At 43.6% G+C, this 9,850-nt stretch overlaps 1 protein-coding gene across 2 annotated transcripts in view; it reads right to left on the minus strand.

Moving 5' to 3' along the window:
• The window catches only part of LOC139054817 (uncharacterized), a 28,784-nt gene extending 23,636 nt beyond the window's left edge, over positions 1–5,148 (minus strand). Inside the window, exons 1-2 of one of the 2 annotated variants that reach the window (XR_011511536.1) lie at positions 4,973–5,148; positions 1,310–1,400 (exon numbers count right to left, since the gene is read on the minus strand). The gene's annotated coding sequence lies outside the window, so the exon portion shown is untranslated. Of the gene's footprint in view, positions 1–1,309; positions 1,401–2,102; positions 2,181–4,972 lie in introns of those variants that run through there. The other variant, XR_011511537.1, reaches the window with a different exon arrangement.
• Positions 5,149–9,850: the final 4,702 nt, after the last annotated feature.

The raw sequence follows: 9,850 nt of genomic DNA on the forward strand, positions 1-9,850 counted from the left end.
CGTCATCTAGGCATAAATGCCACAGTTCCAAGACAATAACAACCAATAGCGCAAAGTTTTTTCTTTCGTTTTGTCGAGAAACAGTAAATGCAGGGGAAGCATGCGTCAATCGGCTGTTGATTGTCAGTAGAGGTTGGGCAAGAGCAGAGTAATTCACAACAGTATTATTGAATGCGTAGCTTCGAGGCGTGGAGAAATATTTTCTAAAAGCAACGCAAGTCGCCTGGATTCAATGCATCAGCACTACTTGCTCAGAACAATTCTTTTTTGAATGGTTTTCAAGACCTTCCTCTAACATGCCGAATCTACATTATGCTATTTCTTTTACAGAGCCTATAGGCTCAGTTTCGTTCGGCTTGTTTGAAGCATAGGACAGATGTCAGAGCTATGTTACGACTATCGTCACTGGCTGGAGGTCATCCGCCATGAGAATTTCGGTGTCGACACAATAAGGAGGCCAAAGCATTTCAACTTTTCTAGAACACACGTTTGTGGCAAAGCATGCTTTCTTTGCCCATTGAGATTATTCGTGACTTTGCCGAAAGGACACCCCCCTCCCCCCTTTAATAAAGTTTATCAAACCGAAACTCCTTCTCCTCACACTTATGTATATTAATGAAAGCACTGAAGTCAAGTTTGCTGAGCAACATTAGTACTTGCACAACTTAACTGAAGTAAGCTCAAGAAGATTCTAGCATCCCAAGATCCATGTATGGTAGCTGTGTAATAATCTTTGAAGAGAGGGTGCAAGTGTGGGAGTACGGACTGTCTGCAGAACGAATACGTTGCACAATGTTTATGCAAATATTGAAATATGCCGAAATATTTTCTAAAGATAGGCTAATCAGGAGGCCGCCCTAAGAACATTCGGAATTACAAAAAGAATAAAATATCAGTAAGAAATTTTTTCTTCATTTTTCAAGCGTTTGAAGCTTTCTTTTTGCAGCGGGTCTTCACTCGCGCTCTTTTGTGAGAACCAAATTGATTTCATTTATGTGCAGCATAAGCCACGCATCGTGAATTACAGCAGCATGTCTATGCGACACTTATTAGAACAAAATATTTCTTACGGTACACTGCTGTTTAGCTTATCTCTCAGTACAGTGGACACACCGTACAACTGTGCGACCACACCAACGTGCTCCGGAAAACATATATCCATGTCCTTCTCTTCCTCTTGTGACAATGGATCGTCACCTGGCACTGCAAGAGTTGGTAGAACTCTAGGCTCGCACGATACATCAACCCCTCTAGTGCTTCCCTCGTGGTAATCTTTCGGCAGGTCTCTAACTTAGCTGATTTGCAATACCTTTGTGTATCATCTCTCAGTCTGTTGATGACACCTGCGGTCTCTGGTGAGTATATTTTTCGCATTTGGCCTCGCTGCTCCAGTGTAGAACCTGTAAAGGCAGATACACCATCTCAACATCTCGTCAGGCTAGTTGGGAAATTTTCGTCGACGTTGTACGTTGTGTCAAGGAACACTACACACGGGCACACGGTACAAGCGCAGCGCCCTGTCTATGCTTGAGTGTCATGCTCCACTGAAAAGCAAATTCCATTGGCAACACATGTATGCCATATGACATCGCTTCACGACATGAAAACACAAAATGAAAAGCCCGTTCATTATCAAATTTCTAGTGCGCGTGACAAAAAAACGGAACTGTTTTCGTAAAATAGTACTTTTAATTCATGCAGGTTACTTTTCATTATATTTGTTTGCAGGATTTCAAGTAGATGTACGCCCAAAAATTTAATAAGCAATGTTCCGAGTTGGAGTGCTGCTTTACATTTATGTAACATCAGCATTGCTGGTTTCTCACTAGCTGGCTGAGAATACTAGGGATCAGCTTCTAGAGCTAGTTTTCTTGATCGATGAAAGTTTTGATTCATCTTGTTAAGGAATAGGTAATTGAGCGTTTCGTTTACTTTGGCTTTATTTTTCTGCAATATACCCATAAGAGCAAAACTAATTTCCAATAGTTTAAAGCTACTGGGCAACTGATCATTGGAATTGTTGCTCCGGAAGAATTTCTGCTATAAAGCGGCAAACCAAGCTCAGAGAGAAGACTGCAGTGCGTGGCAAGAACTGGCCTCACCGTGTCGTATGCTGTAGCGCCAAGCGAAGCGCGACCATGGAGTAAAACAGTAAACGTAAAGAGTGCACAGTCTCGTAGGCGCCTGCGGCCGACTTTGGCTCTCAGCGCACCTAGCGGAATCGGCGAAACGCATCAGCCTCCAAGATGGTCCCCGCACGCCGTCGTATCTCGGAGGCGATGATTTCAGTTTCATTTCTTTTTTTTTTTTTTCGTGACCCCTACCATTGCTTTAATCGAGTGGTTTCATGCCGGCGCTTGTGCCGCTTTAATATGTTGCGACGACGAGCGCGCAAAGGTGTTTCAGTTTATGTTGGTTTTATTTAAATTTATATTTGCTGTTTCAAGCTGTAACTTAGCGCAACAATCATGCCAACTGTTGTGGAAGTAGAACTTTATCGCATGTGATATTGTACGTCTAGTAACTCACGCCAAAAGGAGTATCGTAAATAAATGTGCCATGTCCCTTAAATATAAATAAACTTGCTGCAGAGCCAAGAATACGAAAATAGCAGAGAACAATTTATTGCAGCCAAACTAAGAGGCACATACATGAAAACTGGAAGAAACCGTGAAATGCAAGTAATACGGGTGTCCCAGGGCGCACTTTTAATCGCGATCAAGCCCGATCCGATTTGAACTTCTCGGCCACGATTGGTTCTTTTGCGCAAGCTGGGCGAGGGAGCCGATCGCAGTCGAGAACTTAGATCTGGATCGAGCTTGATCGCGATCGAAAGTGCTCGTGTGGCACCGGTATAATGAAGAATAGTCGGAAATTAATGGCGTGATGGCATAATTTTACATCAGCAAAGCACATACAAGATGTGTTGCAACTATCCAGATAATAAAAAAAATACTACACAGACACGCCAGCAATTAATTTGCTCAAGATGTGATTGTTTTACAAGCAAAAAATATGACACTTTTCTTGTACCTAATAAAGGTATCAAAATTATGTGAATGGTTGAGTGCCAGAATAAATTGGCTACAAAAATAATTTGGCGCGCACCAACATCCTCATCTCGAATGCGTAAACGAGTACGCCCGTCATTAAACAGCTGCAATTAAGCAGTTTGTGTTGGGCGTCCTCACCTGCTGTCTTCGAAGCCTTGCAATCGTCTTCTGATATTGGAAATTTGCCCTGGAATATGCATGATGTCCTTTGGCTGTAGAATGTATTTTGAGGAAATAGTGGACATGCCTGCCATACGTAGAATGACACGCAGAAGGTATAAAGTTTGTAAACAGGGATAAGGTGCCTCAGACAGTCTGGCCAACGTTTCGATAGGAGGACCTATCTTCGTCAAGGTTACCTTTGACGAAGATAGGTCCTGCTATTGAAACGTTGGTCAGCCTGTCTGAGGCACCTTATCCCTGTTTACAAACTTTATACCACAGTGTGCTATTCCATCTGTCAGCCCCTTTCTTGTTTTAGGCAGAAGGTAAGCAATACTGGAGGCTTCTAAACAATTGAATGTAGACGCTACGTTCCTTCGTATAAGCAATACGGAAGCCTTCAAAGCTTTAGAATGGGAATACTGCGTTCCTTCATGGAATGCATATTTTTCTGATATAAGGTCAAGAAAGCGCTGTTATAAATGCTAAGAAACAAGAAACTTTCTACGGTAAGGACTCCATACTAAGTTAAAACATGTAAACACGTATCCTCAGCCCAATGGAAAACAGTTAACAACGCTCGAGCGCACATAGCCTGCTACAGAGGTTTAGAGAGCAGGCATTATTGGCATACTGCAAATATTGCACGTGTACCGCTGTAGAAATAGCCCACGCCGAGTAACGGCGACTTCGTAGATGACGCAGGCCCTTGTCGGGCCGCGCGAGCGCCCAACTGCAGGCACAAATAAAGTTTGCTCCAAACCAATCCAATTAGAAATAGCTACCTTTCCTTTGCAAAAGTGGAGCACCATACTTTTTCAGAAGCCGCCGCGCGTAACATAAAGCTCTCTGCCCCGAATGGCACGTGTTCACAGGCCGCATTTCTTAAGGAACCATTTTATGTTCTAACTTCGTCATTGTATCGAACGTGCCTCGCAGCTCGGGCGCTGCGACTTCGCTGTTATCGCTAGCATCACCGCTCATTGCTGCGCATAAAAAAAAAAGAATGCGAAAGTACACTCAGCGTAGCAAATGGGCAGCAGCTGTTTATGGCTTCAAGGCCGCCGTCACTTGCTAATGCGGCTAACAGTGACATAACAAAATGCGAAGAGAATAAGTCTTTAACAACGTGTAAAAGAGCTTCCTGTGGCCTTAACATGAAACGGCGACGAAGCAGTAATGCCAGATGCTGGCAGAAGAACCCAACAACGATCCTTGGGCGCATTTTACACAAAGAGCACAGCGACGGGGCCTGACTAGGCTTCGCACGTGTTGGGTCGGGCCGCCTGTCAAGCTGCTTGCCGCAGCCGCAGCCACAGCCACATTTTTCTTGATGTGCTCTGCCACCTGGCGGAATCGGCGAAGCTCCTTAGCTCGGCCATATTTCTTTCTTTATGGCTCGGCCGTGAAACGGCTCGAGTGTCCACTCTTCTGCGTGACATTTTACTAACGTGAATTCGCTTGTTGTCAGCAAAAGCTGTTCGGCTTTTTATTTTAGCCTATAATCGGTAATATCGCACACCTCAGGCAAGTAAACGATAACGAGAAACTGACAAGCACGCGCTTTCTTGGCGCACGCGGAGCAAACTTCGCTGCGAAACGTCACAGGGCACCCGGCGCCATAACAAACGACGAGGAAAACGCAGCGCTTGCCGTGCTCATGACATTTGCGCCGACCGATGTCAAGTGGTTTTTGCACGAAAGTAATGAACTACTGAAGCACTGAGTGGCAACCACTAATAACTTGTTTTCTTTACCTTCATCGATAAGGTACCACTCTTTCGCTCCAATAGTCGGCGCAGCCAACCACGACAGGGTCGGCGTAGTCCTTTTCCGTGAAGTGGTCCGAGCAGAGGCCGTAGCCGTTATACATCTGCTCCCATCTCAGCCCCAGCCCCCAGCCCCTAGGACTCCTCCTTTAGGGTCATTTCGCCATATGTCACATCTGAAAAATGGGCAAAATAGAGCGTGGTCATCACTGAAGAACATTTAAAAGCGAAACCTAAGTTTAGAGTACGAAGAAGCGACTAAAATATTCTGTCCTTCTTGGCACAGGTTAAAAAGTGAGGCGAACTTATGTGGTCACATAAGTAACTCAAAGTTTTCGTAATTCAAAACGCAAACGGCGACTGCAACGTAATTGACCTTTTTTTTAACTTCTGCCGTGCTCATGACCATTGGAAGATGGTAATGTAATAAAAAACTGGTCACCGGAATGCTCTCCAGCATAGCCAGTTTGTGCAGCAAGCATTTAAATACGTTCGGCAGATATAAATTGCAAGTTTGCTACACGCGGAAGAAATGAAGAGTAACCGCTAACATATGCCCAAGCGAAATTTAGCTCTTCGGTTTAAAAATAGCTCTTCGGTTTCTTAGAACACCGCAGAAAAATGCGCCACGCCAAACCGAAAAAGATATTCACTAGAAAACAAGCACGGAAGATCTTTCGTTTCGTCCTAACTAGAGCTGTTATGCACTTGTTTCCTCATAACGACTGCTGAACAAGTCTGCTTACCTCTCATCCGCTGGAAAACGGAAAAATTTCGCCCTTTTGTTGCTCCCTGGATTGCCACTTCAGATAGACAACGAAGTGCAGATAGACAACGAGGAGTCGTCAGAAGAAAAGTGAGAGAAACCGAAACGGTGAATTGGATGCAAAGAATGGAAACAAAAAAGACCACGGAGATTTACAAGGATGAGAAGAAATTATAAGGGAAAATATGTACGATAGCACAAAGTACAGTGCATTGCTATTTGAGGCTCGAGCTGGTTGCCTAAGATAAAAAAAAAACCGGAGCAAATGTCCGATATAAGAAGAGGCAAGTATTTGCTGCAGCAAAAAATCCGGACGACAATCAGCACATCCTTATGGAATGGGAATGTAAGTTGTTTTTTTTCATCCTCTTTCATTTCGATTAATTTATCGTTTCTTTATTTCATTTATTAAGCACAAGTAATTTCCCCTGTGCTGTCCTTGGTGTCAGTGTTTGTTGGCTTCATTTGATATGACTAATAAAAATTGGGCCCCTCAGTTAACCCCCTTTCTTCAAATGTAACGTAACAATTTTCAAAGTACACTACACATAATTCCATGTAGTACAGAAAAAGAAAAAAAACGCTGGCGTGGCTGAGTGGTATAGTACAGCTGACTGCTGCGCAGCGGGCCCGAGTTCGGTCCTGGCTGGAACTGGGTCATCTTTCTTCCTCATTTCCGCCGGTAGCCGCTACGGACACTGGCGGCGGTGGCAAACACCATCGCCACCCGAAACGGGCGATGGAATGAGCCCATATAACAGCTTACGCTGTGAAAATACTACACGTTAAGTTTTAATGGACTCGTGATCTGAGGATCTGCTATAGCTAACGCGTGCGCAGCACATTTATGGCTATATTGAAGAGACATGGGGAACGGGACAAGCCCGTTTTTTGCGTGCTTGGCATCGAAGTACCCTCAGGGCTGTGCCTGCACCGGATTAATTTATACCACCAGCAGTTCTTTCGCGTACTTGAAAATTTTGCTACGTATAGGTTGTTGCACGCCACCTTGATCTAAATGCCGCCGCCACGGCCGGGAATTGACTGCACGACCCTGCGTTCTGCAGTGAGTTATTAGCCTCGAGAAAGGGGGGGGGGGGGGGTGGAGTGGCTCCACTCCACTCCCTATCGCAACCTATCGCGTCCCACGAACCTCCTCGCTCTCTCAAGGCTGCTTGACTCTGTCGATGGTGCTTCGTAGTTCTCGTTGCTGAAATCACACGGATCAGGGAGAGTATGCCTTTGATATGCAGAGCCCGATAATAATGCAGTAGCTGACAGTCCCTGATGTGCAGAGACAATGCTTATTTACCAGTAAGTTCGAGTATAGAAATGGGCACATAAATGTATTGTTATAGGTTTGAATATTATATCACCTAAACAATTTTTTGTAACCTCTTATTTTCACGAATGCCGCACCTGAGTGTATATTTGATGCATATGTACCGATTCGTACACGTCGGAGGTGTTTTCCGACTGATCTAAAATTTTCAACGTTGCATTGTACGTAAAAATTTGGAAAGCCGTGTGAAAACAAAATACGCAATCGTTTGGTTATCAAAATGAGATGCTATCTCTCGTGTTGAAGGACTCCTAAAACATGCTTGAATGTTGTACATGACTGTAAAGTTCTAAGTACCAACCCCTTGAAAGAGAGTTCCCGATAGGTAACTTTTGAGATTTTTTGACGACAACGATTGCTTTAATATTATACGCTAGTACTTTATCTATTAATATAAACTAGTACTTTATGAATCAGCAAAAATATAATTTCGCGTTCCTTCGGTGGGTTGAACATTGTAGGGAAACACTGCCGATGGGATACGAGTGAATTACAAGATGGATATCGGGTCTCCTGCTTGCGATAGCTGTTTTAGGGTTGGCACGTGAAAAAATGCCTAAAGTTACTTACTTCTGCGACTTCTGAGGCATCTTATCCCTGTTTACAAACTTTATACAATAGTAAAGGAAGGAATTATGAACATAGATTCGGCAGTACTGTGAAACGCATGCCGGACAGCTAGCATTCATAGTTAGGGAAAACGAAGGCACACGCCGCAAAGTCTAAGCAGAGCGTATACCGGTCTCTTTGTGATGACATCAGTTCACGCCATTAGTCACGCTTGAGGCAGCCAGCAACCGTGTACGGAAGGAAGTTCAAGCTTTACGCACGATAGTTCTCTAGCAACTATGGTATGCAAGTTCAAAACCATAGAGTGCACAGAACAGCGAGATGTTGACCTAGGCTAAGAACAGCTTAATAAAAAGGTTAGGCAAAATGCCCGACGCTCGTTGCGCTTCTGGTAGATGATCTCAAACTTAGATATTGCCAGGCTATAGCAGTTGTCGTAAAATGAGCTACTGTAAACGATTTCATTTGCGCAACTATTTTCGCAGCTTTCTGCACATCAGCTACACTTTACGGAAAATTGGCACTACAAACAAATACCGGGCAAGTTTTTCCAGTAATACATAGCTTCATATAGCCGTCCCCTTAGCATTGCTGCTGTGAGTGATTGGAAAATCCCGGCGTTCAAATAAAATAGTGCAATGTTATTTCAGACGACGAAAGGAAATGAACTGGTTCATAGAAGATTTGTTTACAATTTTTTACTGTTTCATATATCAGCCGCTGTTGAACATGACTACTTGAATCAGACAACTTTGATAAGATGGACATACGGACTTCACTGAGTACTTCGCTTACTTAATAGTCCTGCACAGTTCAATTACAGTTTCCTGCGTATTCCATAACGTGTGTCAACGTGGTGTCGTAATGCAGAAGCACCCTAATGGAAGTGATAGAGACTTAAAAAAAATGGTTGCTGCTAAGACGCTGCAGGCTGTATCTCTTCCTGTTTGGCATCCGGTTTGGAGAAAGGTGTGGTATCAGAAACGCAGGAAAGTGCAACAGCTTCTGTCGCTTTGACAGGAAGTCCATATCGCCCATCCGGACCGGTTTTCATTCCAGGAGCTTTCGACAATTTTTTCCGGGAAAACTCACTGTATGGCATCTTGGCGTCAGTCGGATACGGAGGTCAAAATAATACAGCAAGAAAGAAAAGAAGACATATGAGGATGTGCGTGCTCGGAGCCATGCCAAGCGGCAGACATGCTAGTGTTTATGCCCACATTTTTGTGTCTCACATTGACGCTTAACGCTAAAGCTTCAAAGGTCGTTAGCAACTAACATGTTTAACAATGTCAATCCCGACGTGTATAATTGTAATTACGCTCCACAATCGAGAAAGCTGCCCTACAATTTTACGAGTTATATTGCTTTAAAGATAATATTTGAATACTTTAGTAATGCATTGAAGTTTTTACGAACATAACCTCTGATGATACTAATTGCATTGATGTAGCAGCGGAGTCTCAAATTAAAGTAAGGCGACAGGGTGGGTGAGTGAGCAGCGTGCTGATAATAAAGAAGTTCCTCGTCAGCCTCCCTTTCTCCCTCCTAAGGAATGGAACAGGTGGTGTCCGATCCTATAACGTGGAAAATTTGGATGTGCTGGTAGAATGATATGCATGTGCAGTCTCACCGGTGGCGTTTACTTTTGCCTGGAAGTTGTCGTGTTCACCTCCTTTCCGGTAGTAACTGTCATAAACATTCTGGCTGCTGTTTACAAGCCTTGCCACTGTACAAACTCACCCAACTTTACGTGGTACGTGTGCTGAACAAAAGATGAACACAAATCATGTAACAGACATGATCCGCGGTGAATAACTATTTTACAATGCAACCATGCTGTACAGAGCCACAACAATAATGAAAAGAATACTACCACTCACGCTGCGTGCAAACCGTGAATAATGTATTTGGGTGAGGGAAAAATAGTAAGAATGTCATGTACGTACCATGCAGATATTTGGGTGGGGGATTTATAAAAGGAGCGCAGAATCAGTTTCCATTTCTTTTTTTTCAAAGCCGCACGTTTTTTCATATCAATCTATTTTTTGTCACAGTCATATACACCTTTCAAACGTGTGCTCTAAAAGAATAATAAAAAACTCTGGCTCTTTGTAGTGTATGCATTGATATCTTCTGCAATCTTTTTTAATGTAGAGTGTTCCATGGTAAAATCTGAACCTAAGTG

This window comes from Dermacentor albipictus, chromosome 1, assembly GCF_038994185.2.
Source record: "Dermacentor albipictus isolate Rhodes 1998 colony chromosome 1, USDA_Dalb.pri_finalv2, whole genome shotgun sequence".
Classification (NCBI taxonomy): Eukaryota; Metazoa; Arthropoda; class Arachnida; order Ixodida; family Ixodidae; genus Dermacentor; species Dermacentor albipictus.